The sequence below is a fragment of the Nerophis lumbriciformis genome, linkage group LG27 (assembly GCF_033978685.3).
Source record: "Nerophis lumbriciformis linkage group LG27, RoL_Nlum_v2.1, whole genome shotgun sequence".
NCBI lineage: Eukaryota > Metazoa > Chordata > Actinopteri > Syngnathiformes > Syngnathidae > Nerophis > Nerophis lumbriciformis.
In genome coordinates, this window is record NC_084574.2 from 21,235,851 (window position 1) to 21,248,655 (window position 12,805).

The following is a 12,805-nucleotide window of genomic DNA, read 5'->3' on the forward strand; positions in this document are numbered from 1 at the left end:
AAGGATTTTGAATACAGCTTGGACAGTTACGACATTTTAACAGTCAGAGGAGTAATCATTTAGAAACAATTTTATTCTTTCATTTGTATTCTGCAATAGTGATACATGTCATAATCTCTCAATCATTTTCTATACCGCTTGTCCTCATTAATGTAAGCCGCAGCCTATCCCAGCTGGCTTCGGCTGTTGCGGAAATATAAAGCAACTGTCCATTGTCAGAAAAGTCTAACTTGTACAAAACTGTATGTTCCTTCCCAGCAGGCATTAGACATTGATGCAATGTTGATTATACACAAATGTGCTTTAAAACTGACTTTGAAACAACGTTGCAAAATAGTTGTATTTGTAACTTGAGACAATTTTGATGTCCAATGTTGGATCCACATTGTTAGTTGGGAATTTACCAAATTTCAATGGTCAAATCAATGTCGCAACCTGGCATTGAATAATAATCATAATAAACGTAGTCAAAAAGCATGTTGTTTCAACATTGCATTTGTGTTGTAGAATATTGGTTGGGAAATAACCAAATATCAGTGGTCAAATCAACGTCAGAACTCAACGTCGTCAAAAAGCATGTTGTTTCAACGTAATGTTTGAGTTGCTTAATGTCAGAACCTAATTCAACAAGTTCTCAGTGTAGTTTTAATCTCTTGTGCCTGCTGGGTTATTATCATTGTAGTTTTTAGTGCATTCCATGCAAGCTTTTATTGTTGTAGTTCCTGTATACACGTTTCCTGTGACCAGTGTTCACACCTGGAAGATGCCCGATATCATCCAAACTTCTAGTGGTTCCCTGTGTAGACATGAGTTCTCCATTTCTGCGCTAGTACTTCTTTTTTATCTTATTCCTAGCTTTTGCACATTTAGTGTCTTTCACCCTCTTTTACGGATTTGTTTTTGTTCCTTGTTTCTCCAGCGTATTCCTGGACTAACTTGTTGCTCTATTCCTGACTACTAAATGGTAAATGGGTATAGCGCTTTTCTACCTTCAAGGTACTCAAAGCGCTTTGACACTACTTCCACATTCACCCATTCACACACACATTCACACACTGATGGCGGGAGCTGCCATGCAAGGCCCTAACCACGACCCATCAGGAGCAAGGGTAAAGTGTCTTGCTCAAGGACACAACGGACGTGACTAAGTTAGTAGAAGGTGGGGATCGAACCAAGAACCCTCAGGTTGCTGGAACGGCCACTCTCCCAAACCTCGCCACGCCGTCCCCTTCTAAAACCCTCTTCACTTCTAGTTTGGATGTTGATTGTTATTTTGATTTCTAGACTTTTTTCACAGCTCTGTCTGTGGATCTTTGTACTTTATTTTCAACACACTTATATCTGCCGTTGTTTGGGTATTTTGCATTACCTTAAATAAATGGTTTATGGTTGTGTATCTGCGTTATACTGCATTATACAGTGGAACCACGTTCCTGACTGTCCATGGGGCCAACTCATCAAGTCTGCTGTGTTATTATTATTACGAAAAAGTTGACCGCTTTTTTCGACGTCGACATACAATTTGAGGCCCACAGGGCTAATTCATGTGATAATTAATGTGTTTATGACAACATTTATTGTATTGTTACAGCAAGCTAACTAGTTAAACAGCTGTAAAACATTGTAGTGCAAAGTAAGCTTCAGAATAAAAGTGTGTTTTAACCTGGATTTGACCACAGCAACAAACAGTGCCCTCACTTAATTTAACATTTTCAAATGGCACACAAAACCTGCCCACAAACTATGAGCAGGTAGTTCTACCCAAAAATGCAATCCTCAAATACAAAATAAATTAATATATATTTTATATTAGTATGATACCCTATATATATCCAAATCTCTTCTGAACAATGGTGGCACATTGTTTTTGTCTCATTCACTTGTTTTTGTCTGTTTACATATTTCACCGGAGAGAACAAGTTTTCGCAAACCGTAGACCTGGGACAGCAGAAGAATAGTTTCAAGCTCTGGCTTCTCCTTGGCATCATCACTCGCGATTAGGGGTGGGCAATATTTCAGATGTTGACCAGGTACCAAATAAAAAAATAGGGCCAGTAATGCCCTTTTGTTGGTCATTACAAATTATTGAAACAGTGGCATTTGTCCTGGCATGTCTTGTTTATATGATTATACTGTGACAAGTCATGTCAGGCTTTTCATTGCGATTTTAAGGATAGCTAGATGAGGCAATTCCTGAAGAAATTGCATGTGAATGCTCCAATGCTGAAGTTGAACTAAAATCCTGGAATTGTTTTTAGAATTGTTGAAGTAAAGCACACAATTCCCAAACAAGCGGAACATTTTGAAGTTGGAACAGTTTGAATCAGACGAAAAATGTGGGAGTTGTAGAACTTTGAAGAATTCCCAATTGATTTTAATGGGAATTTCCCCAAAATTTGGGAATTTCAGGAAATGCGGGAATTTATTTGAAAATGCTAAAAAAAACAAAAAACTTCAATGGTCTGAAAAAGTTAAAATGGATGGAATTTTTCAAATCGGTCGAGAAATGTTGAAGTAGTAACATGTGGAATTGAGAAACGGTATTACGGAATTTCGGGAAAACCGGGAATTTTTCCAGTTCAAAAAACAACTTTGTTTTGTGTCCTGATTAAGAGGAGTGTTTTGACGGTAGAACGGTTGAAATCCGTTGAAAAACGTGGAAGGAGAAAAAAGGGTGGAACTAGGGCTTTGGAAAACCAGGAATTCTAGTAAATCCTGGAATTTTTTGGAACTTGGGGAAAAGAAAGTAGTTTACATTTCCAGAATGGTGGAATGTGTTGAAGGTGGACTGGTTTGAATAGGTGGAAAAATGTTGAATTGGTGGAAGTTTCATTTTTAATGGGAAAAATGTCCCGGGAAATCTGGGAATGTTTGGAATTTGTCAAAGGAAAGCCCGCGATTCCTGAATAGGCTGAACAGTTCGAAGTTGGAACGGTTTGAATCGGGTTAATAATAAATAGATGAATTTTGGTGTATCCATCCATCCATTTTCTACCGCTTATTCCCTTTTTTGGGGTCGCGGGGGGCACTGGAGCCTATCTCAGCTACAATCGGGCAGAAGGCGGCGTACACCCTGGACAAGTCGCCACCTCATCGCAGGGCCAACACAGATAGACAGACAACATTCACACTCACATTCACACACTAGGGCCAATTTAGTGTTGCCAATCAACCTATCCCCAGGTGCATGTCTTTGGAAGTGGGAGTATTCACACAAAAACCTATTCACTGAATTAATATAGTTAAAATAATATTTGCATTCCAATTAAAGAAGTATATTTGTAAAAATTGCTTTAATGAGTCTTAAAAATAAGCTTTTGCTATGATACGCTGCCATTTTGGGGAAGCCGTGCCGCCTGACACTGTCACGTGACTGTCACATGACAACCGCACTCAAATGCTTCCTGTACTCACTCAGGGCTGAGGGGCTTCTTGAGTTAAATTAAATAAACAAAATTGTACAAGACGCATTTTTGGACATTAAAATTGTGTCACGATGACTTCTTATGGTTTAAATTATTTACCAAACCCGATCATTTCACGTAATTTGGGAGGGGTAGAACGTCTCGTGCGAGACAAAGGGGAGAAAGGCGCTGCCGTCCAATCAGAGCTCTTCTATTGTGCCACGTGTACGCTGACGTCACAGAGAAAAATGTCTTCCTCTTATCAAGCTGTCCGCTGCTATTAAGGTTTACGTGAGGAATAAACAAACCCGAATGGTGGTCGGCGCTTGTGTCATTTTGAACGATGAAGTTGAGACGTGTTGCGATTCTTCACAGCGTCCAACTCGTCACCACATTTAAAAAGATAGCAATCACCACAGCTGCGGTGACAGCTGACTAGCAGCAGCCATGGCTTCCGTGTGACAAGGAGAAGGTTTGCCGCCCACATTTCATCCCTCGTTAGTGACCTCGGCCGTGGACGTTAATGGATGCTCTGTCACTTCTGAGACTTTAACGCACCGCTGGGCCATTCAGGAAACAGGTGAGTATCATCTGAGCCTCCTGCTACCGCTAATCGGCTACAGCAGCCATTGCCCGCACACTACATTTCCCATTAATTCGACGTGATTACGTCACGTTATTATCACATACATGTCGTATACGTGATATTTGATATTTTATGTAGTGAGTGTGCGACACAATAATGGTAGCTTCATGCTGGCTCCTTTGCTCATCCATTATTGCCAAAAGTATTTGGCCACCCATCCAAATGACGAGAATCAGGTGTCCTAATCACATGGCCCGGCCACAGGTGTATAAAATCAAGCACTTAGTCATGGAGACTGTTTCTACAAACATTTGTGAAACAATGGGCCGCGCTCAGTGATTTCCAGCGTGGAACTGTCATAGGATGCCACCTGTGCAACAAATCCAGTCCTCGCTCCTAAATATTCCAAAGTCAACTGTCGGCTTTATTATAAGAAAATAGAAGAGTTTGGGAACAACAGCAACTCAGCCAGGAAGTGGTTAGTGATGGGTTGATGAGGCGTCATGAAGCGTTTCGACACATTGCAAAGCTGTATTGATACTGTGTCACTAAATACTGACATCTGCTGGACATTAAAAATCCCCACAGGGAACCTATGGACCGACTCAACTGACACTGATTTTATGACCCAGTACAGGGGTCGGCAACCCGCGGCTCTAGAGCCGCATGCGGCTCTTTAGCGCCGCCCTAGTGGCTCTCTGGAGCTTTTTCAAAAATGTATGAAAAATGGAAAAAGATGAGGGGGAAAAATATATTTTTTGTTTTAATATGGTTTCTGTAGGAGGACAAACATGACACAAACCTCCCTAATTGTTATAAAGCACACTGTTTATATTAAAGGCCTACTGAAACCCACTACTACCGACCACGCAGTCTGATAGTTTATATATCAATGATGAAATCTTAACATTGCAACACATGCCAATACGGCCGGGTTAGCTTACTAAAGTGCAATTTTAAATTTCGCGCGAAATATCCTGCTGAAAACGTCTCGGTATGATGACGTCAGCGCGTGACGTCACGGATTGTAGAGGACATTTTGGGACAGCATGGTGGCCAACTATTAAGTCGTCTGTCTTCATCGCAAAATTCCACAGTATTCTGGACATCTGTGTTGGTGAATCTTTTGCAATTTGTTCAATGAATAATGGAGACAGCAAAGAAGAAAGCTGTAGGTGGGAAGTGGTGTATTGCGACAGGTGTTGTGCCGGATAATGCACCGCCGCCGTAGAATGCACCCCCTGACTGTTGTGCCAGATAACACAGCCGGTGTTTCATTGTTTACATTCCCGGAAGATGACAGTCAAGCTTTACCATTGGCCTGTGGAGAACTGGGACAACATAGACTCTTACCAGGAGGACTTTGAGTTGGATGCGCAGACGCGGTACCGCGAGTACGCATGCAGCTGCGGCTTCCAAACATTTGATCGCTTACCCGTACGTGCGTGCCGCTATGTGCATGTCACGTACGTAACTTTGGGGAAATATATGTGCTGTATGAACTTTGGAGAGGTGAACGGTACTTTGGGCTGTGGGATTGAGTGTGTTGTGCAGGTGTTTGAGTTGTATTGGTGGGTTATATGGACGGGAGGGGGGAGGTGTTTGTTATGCGGGATTAATTTGTGGCATATTAAATATAAGCCTGGTTGTGTTGTGGCTAATAGAGTATATATATGTCTTGTGTTTATTTACTGTTTTAGTCATTCCCAGCTGAATATCAGGTCCCACCCGCCTCTCACAGCATCTTCCCTATCTGAATCGCTCCCACTGCCCTCTAGTCCTTCGCTCTCACTTTCCTCATCCACAAATCTTTTATCCTCGCTCAAATTAATGGGGAAATCGTCGCTTACTCGGTCCGAATCGCTCTCGCTGCTGGTGGCCATGATTGTAAACAATGTGCAGATGTGAGGAGCTCCACAACCTGTGACGTCACGCTACTCGTCTGCTACTTCCGTTACAGGCAAGGCTTTTTTTTATCAGCGACCAAAAGTTGCAAACTTTTATCGTCGACGTTCTCTACTAAATCCTTTCAGCAAAAATATGGCAATATCGCGAAATCATACCTGCCAACTACTCCGGTTTTCCCGTAATTAGTACGGTTTTCATCAACCTATTCCGGGTTACGGTTGCAGTGATAAAAAATACGGTTTTTCATTAATTAAACTTTTTTTTTTAAAATGCGCGAGGCTATTTATAGCACCGCTGCCAAGCACGAGGCACCTGTTGCCATTGTTTCCAAACGAGCGAACGATCATGGAATCAGCCGGAGAAAAATCGCAAACGAGTCTTAAACCGAAAAGAAAACTGCAGTCATTCCGTGAAGAATATTCAAAAGCCTATCCGGGAATAATTATCCGTTCCAAAAAGGGTGAAAACTACGCGAATTGCACCTTGTGCAGACAAGATTTTTCGATCGGACACAGAGGAATTAGCATGTAAAAGACCACGTTGGGACAAAAAAACACAAGTCTAATGCCGTTGCTAGCGATACAAGTGGAAAACTTTCAACGTTTTTCGGATTTTAGCCACAAAAAGGTAATGACACCAATGTTATCTATTGGAATTGTTTAGTACTGTTATACTGTTAAAAGTGTTTATACTATTTATGCTTTCAAGTCCAAGTTGAAGAAATCTTGTTAAATGTTGACATCATAACTACCAAAACACAGAAGTATGTCCTTAATATTTTTGCAGTGCTATTTCTGTTGAAAAGTTAAAATGATTACATTAGAGATGTGATGTGCCACTTTTCAAGTGTCTGATGGCTTAAATTAATTTTCATTAATTTTTCATATTTTGAATTCTTTTGAAAGGCTTACAAAAAAACTACATTTGAATTGTAATTCCATGCTATTGACAGGACTATTAATTTTAATGAAGTTAGCTTACCATGTTTACAGTATGATAATTGTGATATAAATGTGAATTTTAGGCACAGAATATTTTATACAATTGAACAAGGCAGTAGATTATACAAGCTTGGACAGAAAGTTAATAATGACACCAATTTTTTTTTTAATGGAATTGTTTAGTACTGTTTTACCATTTGTTTACTGTAAAAAGTGTTTATACTGTTTATACTTTCAATTAACAAATTGAAGTCTTGTGAAAGGTTGACAGGATAACTGGCATTAACTGTCAAAATAATTTCAAACTATTGAAGTTAGCTTACAGAATAAACATGTCAATCAACCCATATGATTTTTGCTGTAATATTTTTGTTTTGAAAAGTCACTGTGACTGATAGAAAAGTGATGGTTTTAGCAACATTTTAACCTGTCTGAATGCTAATAATCATTTTGCGTCGGGGCGCGAAGCCTGAACCCCCCACCAGGACTTTGTCCTGGACCTACCGGGGCCTGCGGCCCCTGGACCCTGGCTACTAGGTTTTTCTGATTTCAAAAGTTGGCAGGTATGCGAAATGATCAAGTATAATACATAGAATGGACCTGCTATCCCCGTTTAAATAAGAAAATCGCATTTCAGTAGGCCTTTAAACATGCTTCACTGATTCGAGTATTTGGCGAGCGCCGTTTTGTCCTACTACGTAGTTTGTTTACATGTATAACTTTCTCCGACTTTCTAGGACGTGTTTTATGCCACTTCTTTTTCTGTCTCATTTTGTCCACCAAACTTTTAAGGTTGTGCATGAATGCACAAAGGTGAGTTTTGTTGATGTTATTGACTTGTGTGGAGTGCTAATCAGGCATATTTGGTCAGTGCATGACTGCAAGCTAATCGATGCTAACATGCTATTTAGGCTAGCTATATGTACATATTGCATCATTATGCCTCATTTGTAGCTATATTTGAGGTCATTTAGTTTCCTTTAAGTCCTCTTAATTCAATTTATATCTCATTACACACTATCTGTATATAATATGGCTTTTAATTTTTTGCGGCTCCAGACAGATTTATTTTTCTATTTTTGGTCCAATATGGCTCTTTCAACATTTTGGGTTTATACAATAATATAAACCAAGTCATTGTATTTCATTTAGGATTATTTCATATCTTCATTTAAATAAAAATATATTTTTATCTTTTTTAGATACAGTCAATAAATGTGAACATGTATCATAACATGGAAATCTAAGAAAACGTGTTGTGAATGAGAATGCTTGTGGACTGGGATTATTATTATTAATTTTTTTTACACATTTTTATTAAAAAAAAACAGTTTTTCCAACGTATTCAATTTTAGACGATTTCTCTTCTTAGTTATTTCTCCGGCTGTAGAAAAGACCCGCTCACAGGGCACAGAGGAGGCGTCAGTGCGACACAGTTCGCGTATCGGTCACGTGACCGAAACAGCTCATGATCGGTCACGTGACTTTCTAAAAGTGGTACGCGCACCGACACAGGGTTTTGCTCTATGAGCTCGATGCATGCGCCGATGCATCGGTGTTGCCGGACCCATCACTAGAAGTGGTAGTTCCACGTAAACTGACAGAGAGGGGTCAGCGGATGCTGAAGCGCATATTGCAAAGACTTTCTGCGCAGTCAGTTGCTACAGAGCTCCAAACTTCATGTGACCTTCCAATTAGCCCACGTACAGTACGCAGAGAGCTTCATGGAATGGGTTTCCATGGCCGAGCAGCTCTATCTAAGCCATACACAACCAAGTCCAATGCAAAGCGTGGGATGCAGTGGTGTAAAGTAGTGGTTCCCAACCTTTTTGTAACGCTTGGAAATTTGTCCCACGGACCGAGGGTGGTATGGTATCATTATTATTATTTTTTTTGTCATAAAAAAATATAATCATGTGTGCTTACGGACTGTATCCCTGCAGACTGTATTGATCTATATTGATATATAATGTAGGAACCAGAAATATTAATAACAGAAAGAAACAACCCTTTTGTGCGATTGAGTGTGAATGAGTGTAAATGGGGGAGGGAGATTTCTTTGGGTTGGTGCACTAATTGTAATCGATCTTGTGTTTTTTATGTTGATTTTTATTATTTTTTTAATTTCTTGTGCGGCCCGGTATCAATCGATGCACAGCCCAGCCCGGTGGTTGGGGACCACTGGTGTAAAGCACGTGGACTCTAGTTCAGTGGAGACTCCTTCTCTGGAGTGATGAATCACGCTTTTCCATCTGGCAATCTGATGGACCAGTCTGGGTTTGGAGGTTGCCAGGAGAACGCTACATTTCGGACTGCATTGTGCAGAGTGTGAAATTTGGTGCAGGAGGAATTATGGTTTGGGGTTGTTTTCAGGAGTTGGGCTTGGCTCCTTAGTTCCAGTGAAATGAACTTTGAATGCTCCAGGATAACAAAACATTCTGGACAATTCCATGCTCCCAACCTTGTGGGAACAGTTTAGAGCGGGCCTCTTCCAACATGACTGTGCACCAGTGCACAAAGCAAGGTCCATAAAGACATGGATGACAGAGTCTGGTGTGGATGAACTTGACTGGCCTGCAGAGTCCTGACCTGAACCCGATAGAACACCTTTGGGATGAATTAGAAGGGACACTGAGAGCCAGGCCTTCTCGACCAACATCCGTGTGTGACCTCACCTATGCGCTTTTGGAAGAATGGGGGAAAATTCCTATAAACACACTACGCAACCTTGTGGACAGCCTTCCCAGAACCTCCAAACCCAGACTCGTCCATCAGATTGCCAGATGGAAAAGCGTGATTCATCACTCCAGAGAATGCGTCTCCACTGCTCTAGAGTCCAGTGGCGACGTGCTTTACACCACTGCATCCCACGCTTTGCATTGGACTTGGTGGCTTAGATACAGCTGATCAGCCATGGAAACCCATTCCATGAAGCTATCTGCGTACTGTACGTGGGCTAATTGGAAGGTCACATGAAGTTTGGAGCTCTGTAGCAACTGACTGTGCAGAAAGTCTTTGCACTATGCGCTTCAGCATCCGCTGACCCCTCTCTGTCAGTTTACGTGGTCTACCACTTGGTGGCTGAGTTGCTGTTGTTCCCAAACTCTTCCATTTTATTATAATAAAGCCGACAGTTGACTTTGGAATATTTAGGAGCGAGGAAATTTCCACGACTGGATTTGTTGCACAGGTGGCATCCTATGACAGTTCTACGCTGGAAATCACTGAGAGCGGCCCATTCTTTCACAAATGTTTGTAGAAACAGTCTCCATGCCTAAGTGCTTGATTTTATACACCTATGATGAGGACACCTGATTCTGATCATTTGGATGGGTGGCCAAATACTTTTGGCAATATAGTGTATCTGTGCCTTGGACCTATGGCCGGGGGTCGTTGGAAGCCGCCGTACTTTGAAGATAGTGCCGAGTGTCTGAATCTGTGAGTTTTATGTGTAACTGTACAAAATGAGCTACAGGGCTAGCCTAAAATGTTAGCATGCGCACATTAAAATGCTAACACTTAGCATGCCTTCGTTAGCACACATGCTAACAGTTAGTGTGTCTCACATTTCAAGTAACACGGCTGTAAGGTGTATGGCTGCGGAAATAGAGAAGAACGTGTAAAATTAGATGAAAAAGTTAGCATGCTGAAGTTAGCTTGCTAGAATGGTTAAGTTAGCAGTAGCACACTAACAGTTAACAGCTGTCACATACCAAGTTATATGACTAGGTTAAACGGTTGCTAAATTAGCTCAAAAAGCTTGCACTTTAATGGTAGCATGCTAACAGTTAGTTGGTTTCACATACCAAGTTATATGACTGGAAGGTGTATCGCTGCGGAATTAGAGAAAAAAGTGTAACATTTGGAAAAACAAGTTAGCACTTAACAATACTGAATAAAAACTATTTACGTCAAATTTTGTTGAAAATATATATTGCACTTTACATCTTTTTGTTACTTTTGTCAATCAATAATCCGTTTTTCAGTAATTTTTTTCTTTTTGGTACCAGTGAATATTGGTTTTGAAAAGAGTTACAATCAAGTCGCATATTCATCTTCAAACCTGTACCCCAGGCCTGGGCAATTATTTTGACTCGGGGGGGGGGGGGGTCAAATTTTGAGAAAAAAATGTGTCTGGGGGCCGGTATATCTGACTTATAGGAACACTTATACAAAACCTCACTATAATGTCTGATTGAATGCTAAAAACGTTATGACAGACCGCCTTAAAAAACAGAATGGAATTTAATTTGTTTTTACTAAATGAGAAACCCAGAATGTACATGAAAATAATGAATGTGGGATTTACAATATTAACTATGAATGATAAAACACTGAATATTGACAACATATGAATGTCATACCCCCTCTCGATCGACATGTTTTACAATCAAACGAAATGCAACAAAAATGCAACAAACACAGTGAAATATGAACTGGAAGGGTAAAAAAACACCTACAATATGATATATGTGATATCACTATACTAAGCTTTAGAACTTTGTTGTAAAAATCTCCTTCTGCGTCTGTCCCTGACACCCACATTTCAGGCTGGCCGCTCTGGAAACGCTCCCCACCCACACTGCTTGGTGCCTCGTCTGAGCTGCTGTGACTTAGATTACCATAGTAACTAATTAGAGTACAATAGTAACTAATTAGATTACCATAGTAACTAGTATATCATGCAAAAGCGCAGATTACAACCATTGAAATACTTTGTATAGTTCAAGACTTACGGTCATTTGAAAACATCACTGCACATCATAATGGCAGCTACAGTTTCCATCTTAAAGATCTAAAAAAAATATTTGGCAATGTCCGGCGGGCTGGATTGAAAATAAAAAAAATAAAAAAAATAGCATGTATGTCAATGAGTGGGCGTGTTGCGTGTGATCTACTAACACTGCGTGTGCAAGTGAAACGTGGTGCAGACCACCTTTTATTTAAATGAGGATTTTGTAGGAACTTGATCATTTCCTGCACATTCATGTTATCATGCTCCTACCAGTGTGCAATGTGTTGAACCTGCGGCACACATTTATTATCTGTAACACCTTTTCTGAATCACAATCTAGACATCACAAAAATATGCATGCTGACACAATCACCAGCGCATTCGTGGGTTTGGAATGCCTAAAATGCAAGACGAAAAGACATCTTTTCATGCAGGAGATTATGGTAATATATTTCCTAAATAAAAAAAACTAATATTAAAAAAAAGAACGCCAGCAGACAACAAAACGCATCAATTGAATTCATTTTAATCAGCCCCGCAAATGATCCAGCAGCAATAAAATTATAAAAGGAAATAGACGTTATGTCTAATTTTTATTCCTGACCGTCCAAAATGTTGACACACACATGTAGAACGGAGGATTCTTGTCCGTCCATCGTCTGTTTGTGCAGAGCAAGCACCGATCCTGCAGCCGTGTGTGGAACTGTCAGTCTGCATGGCATTCTGACACGTGCCAAATAAAACACAAAATAGTGCTCTCAAAATGGTGATGAGTGTTAATAAATCACATTGCGTTTGCTATATAATTATATTTGCATTTTCTCCTCCCAGTATTGTGGGCGTTTTGATGATCAGCATGCAGTATATTTTACATATCGATGACGCAAAATGGATTGCATGCCTTATTCCACTTTGCACACGTTTTAATATCAAGTTTGCAGGTGTTTTAGTACACGCAAAAACTTTAGTAAATCAGGCCCGAAGTGTGTGATAACGCGAATTGAGGCAATAATAGTCAAGGCAAGATATGTGCTATATACAATATAAATGATATCAATTTTGCCGACAATAGAGCTTTTAATTAATATAAATTTATTTATTTATGTGTGTGTATATATGTATGTGTGTGTGTATGTATGTATGTGTGTGTGTATGTATGTATGTATATATATATATATATATATATATATATATATATATATATATATATATATATATATTAGGGCTGCAA

General features: G+C 40.0%; 1 protein-coding gene across 1 annotated transcript in view; it reads left to right on the top strand.

Moving 5' to 3' along the window:
- The first annotated feature begins 3,638 nt into the window (after nt 1–3,638).
- zdhhc5a (zDHHC palmitoyltransferase 5a) overlaps nt 3,639–12,805 on the top strand; it is a 41,855-nt gene continuing 32,688 nt past the window's right edge. Inside the window, exon 1 of the mRNA XM_061988386.1 lies at nt 3,639–3,984. The gene's annotated coding sequence lies outside the window, so the exon portion shown is untranslated. The remainder of the gene's footprint in view (nt 3,985–12,805) is intronic.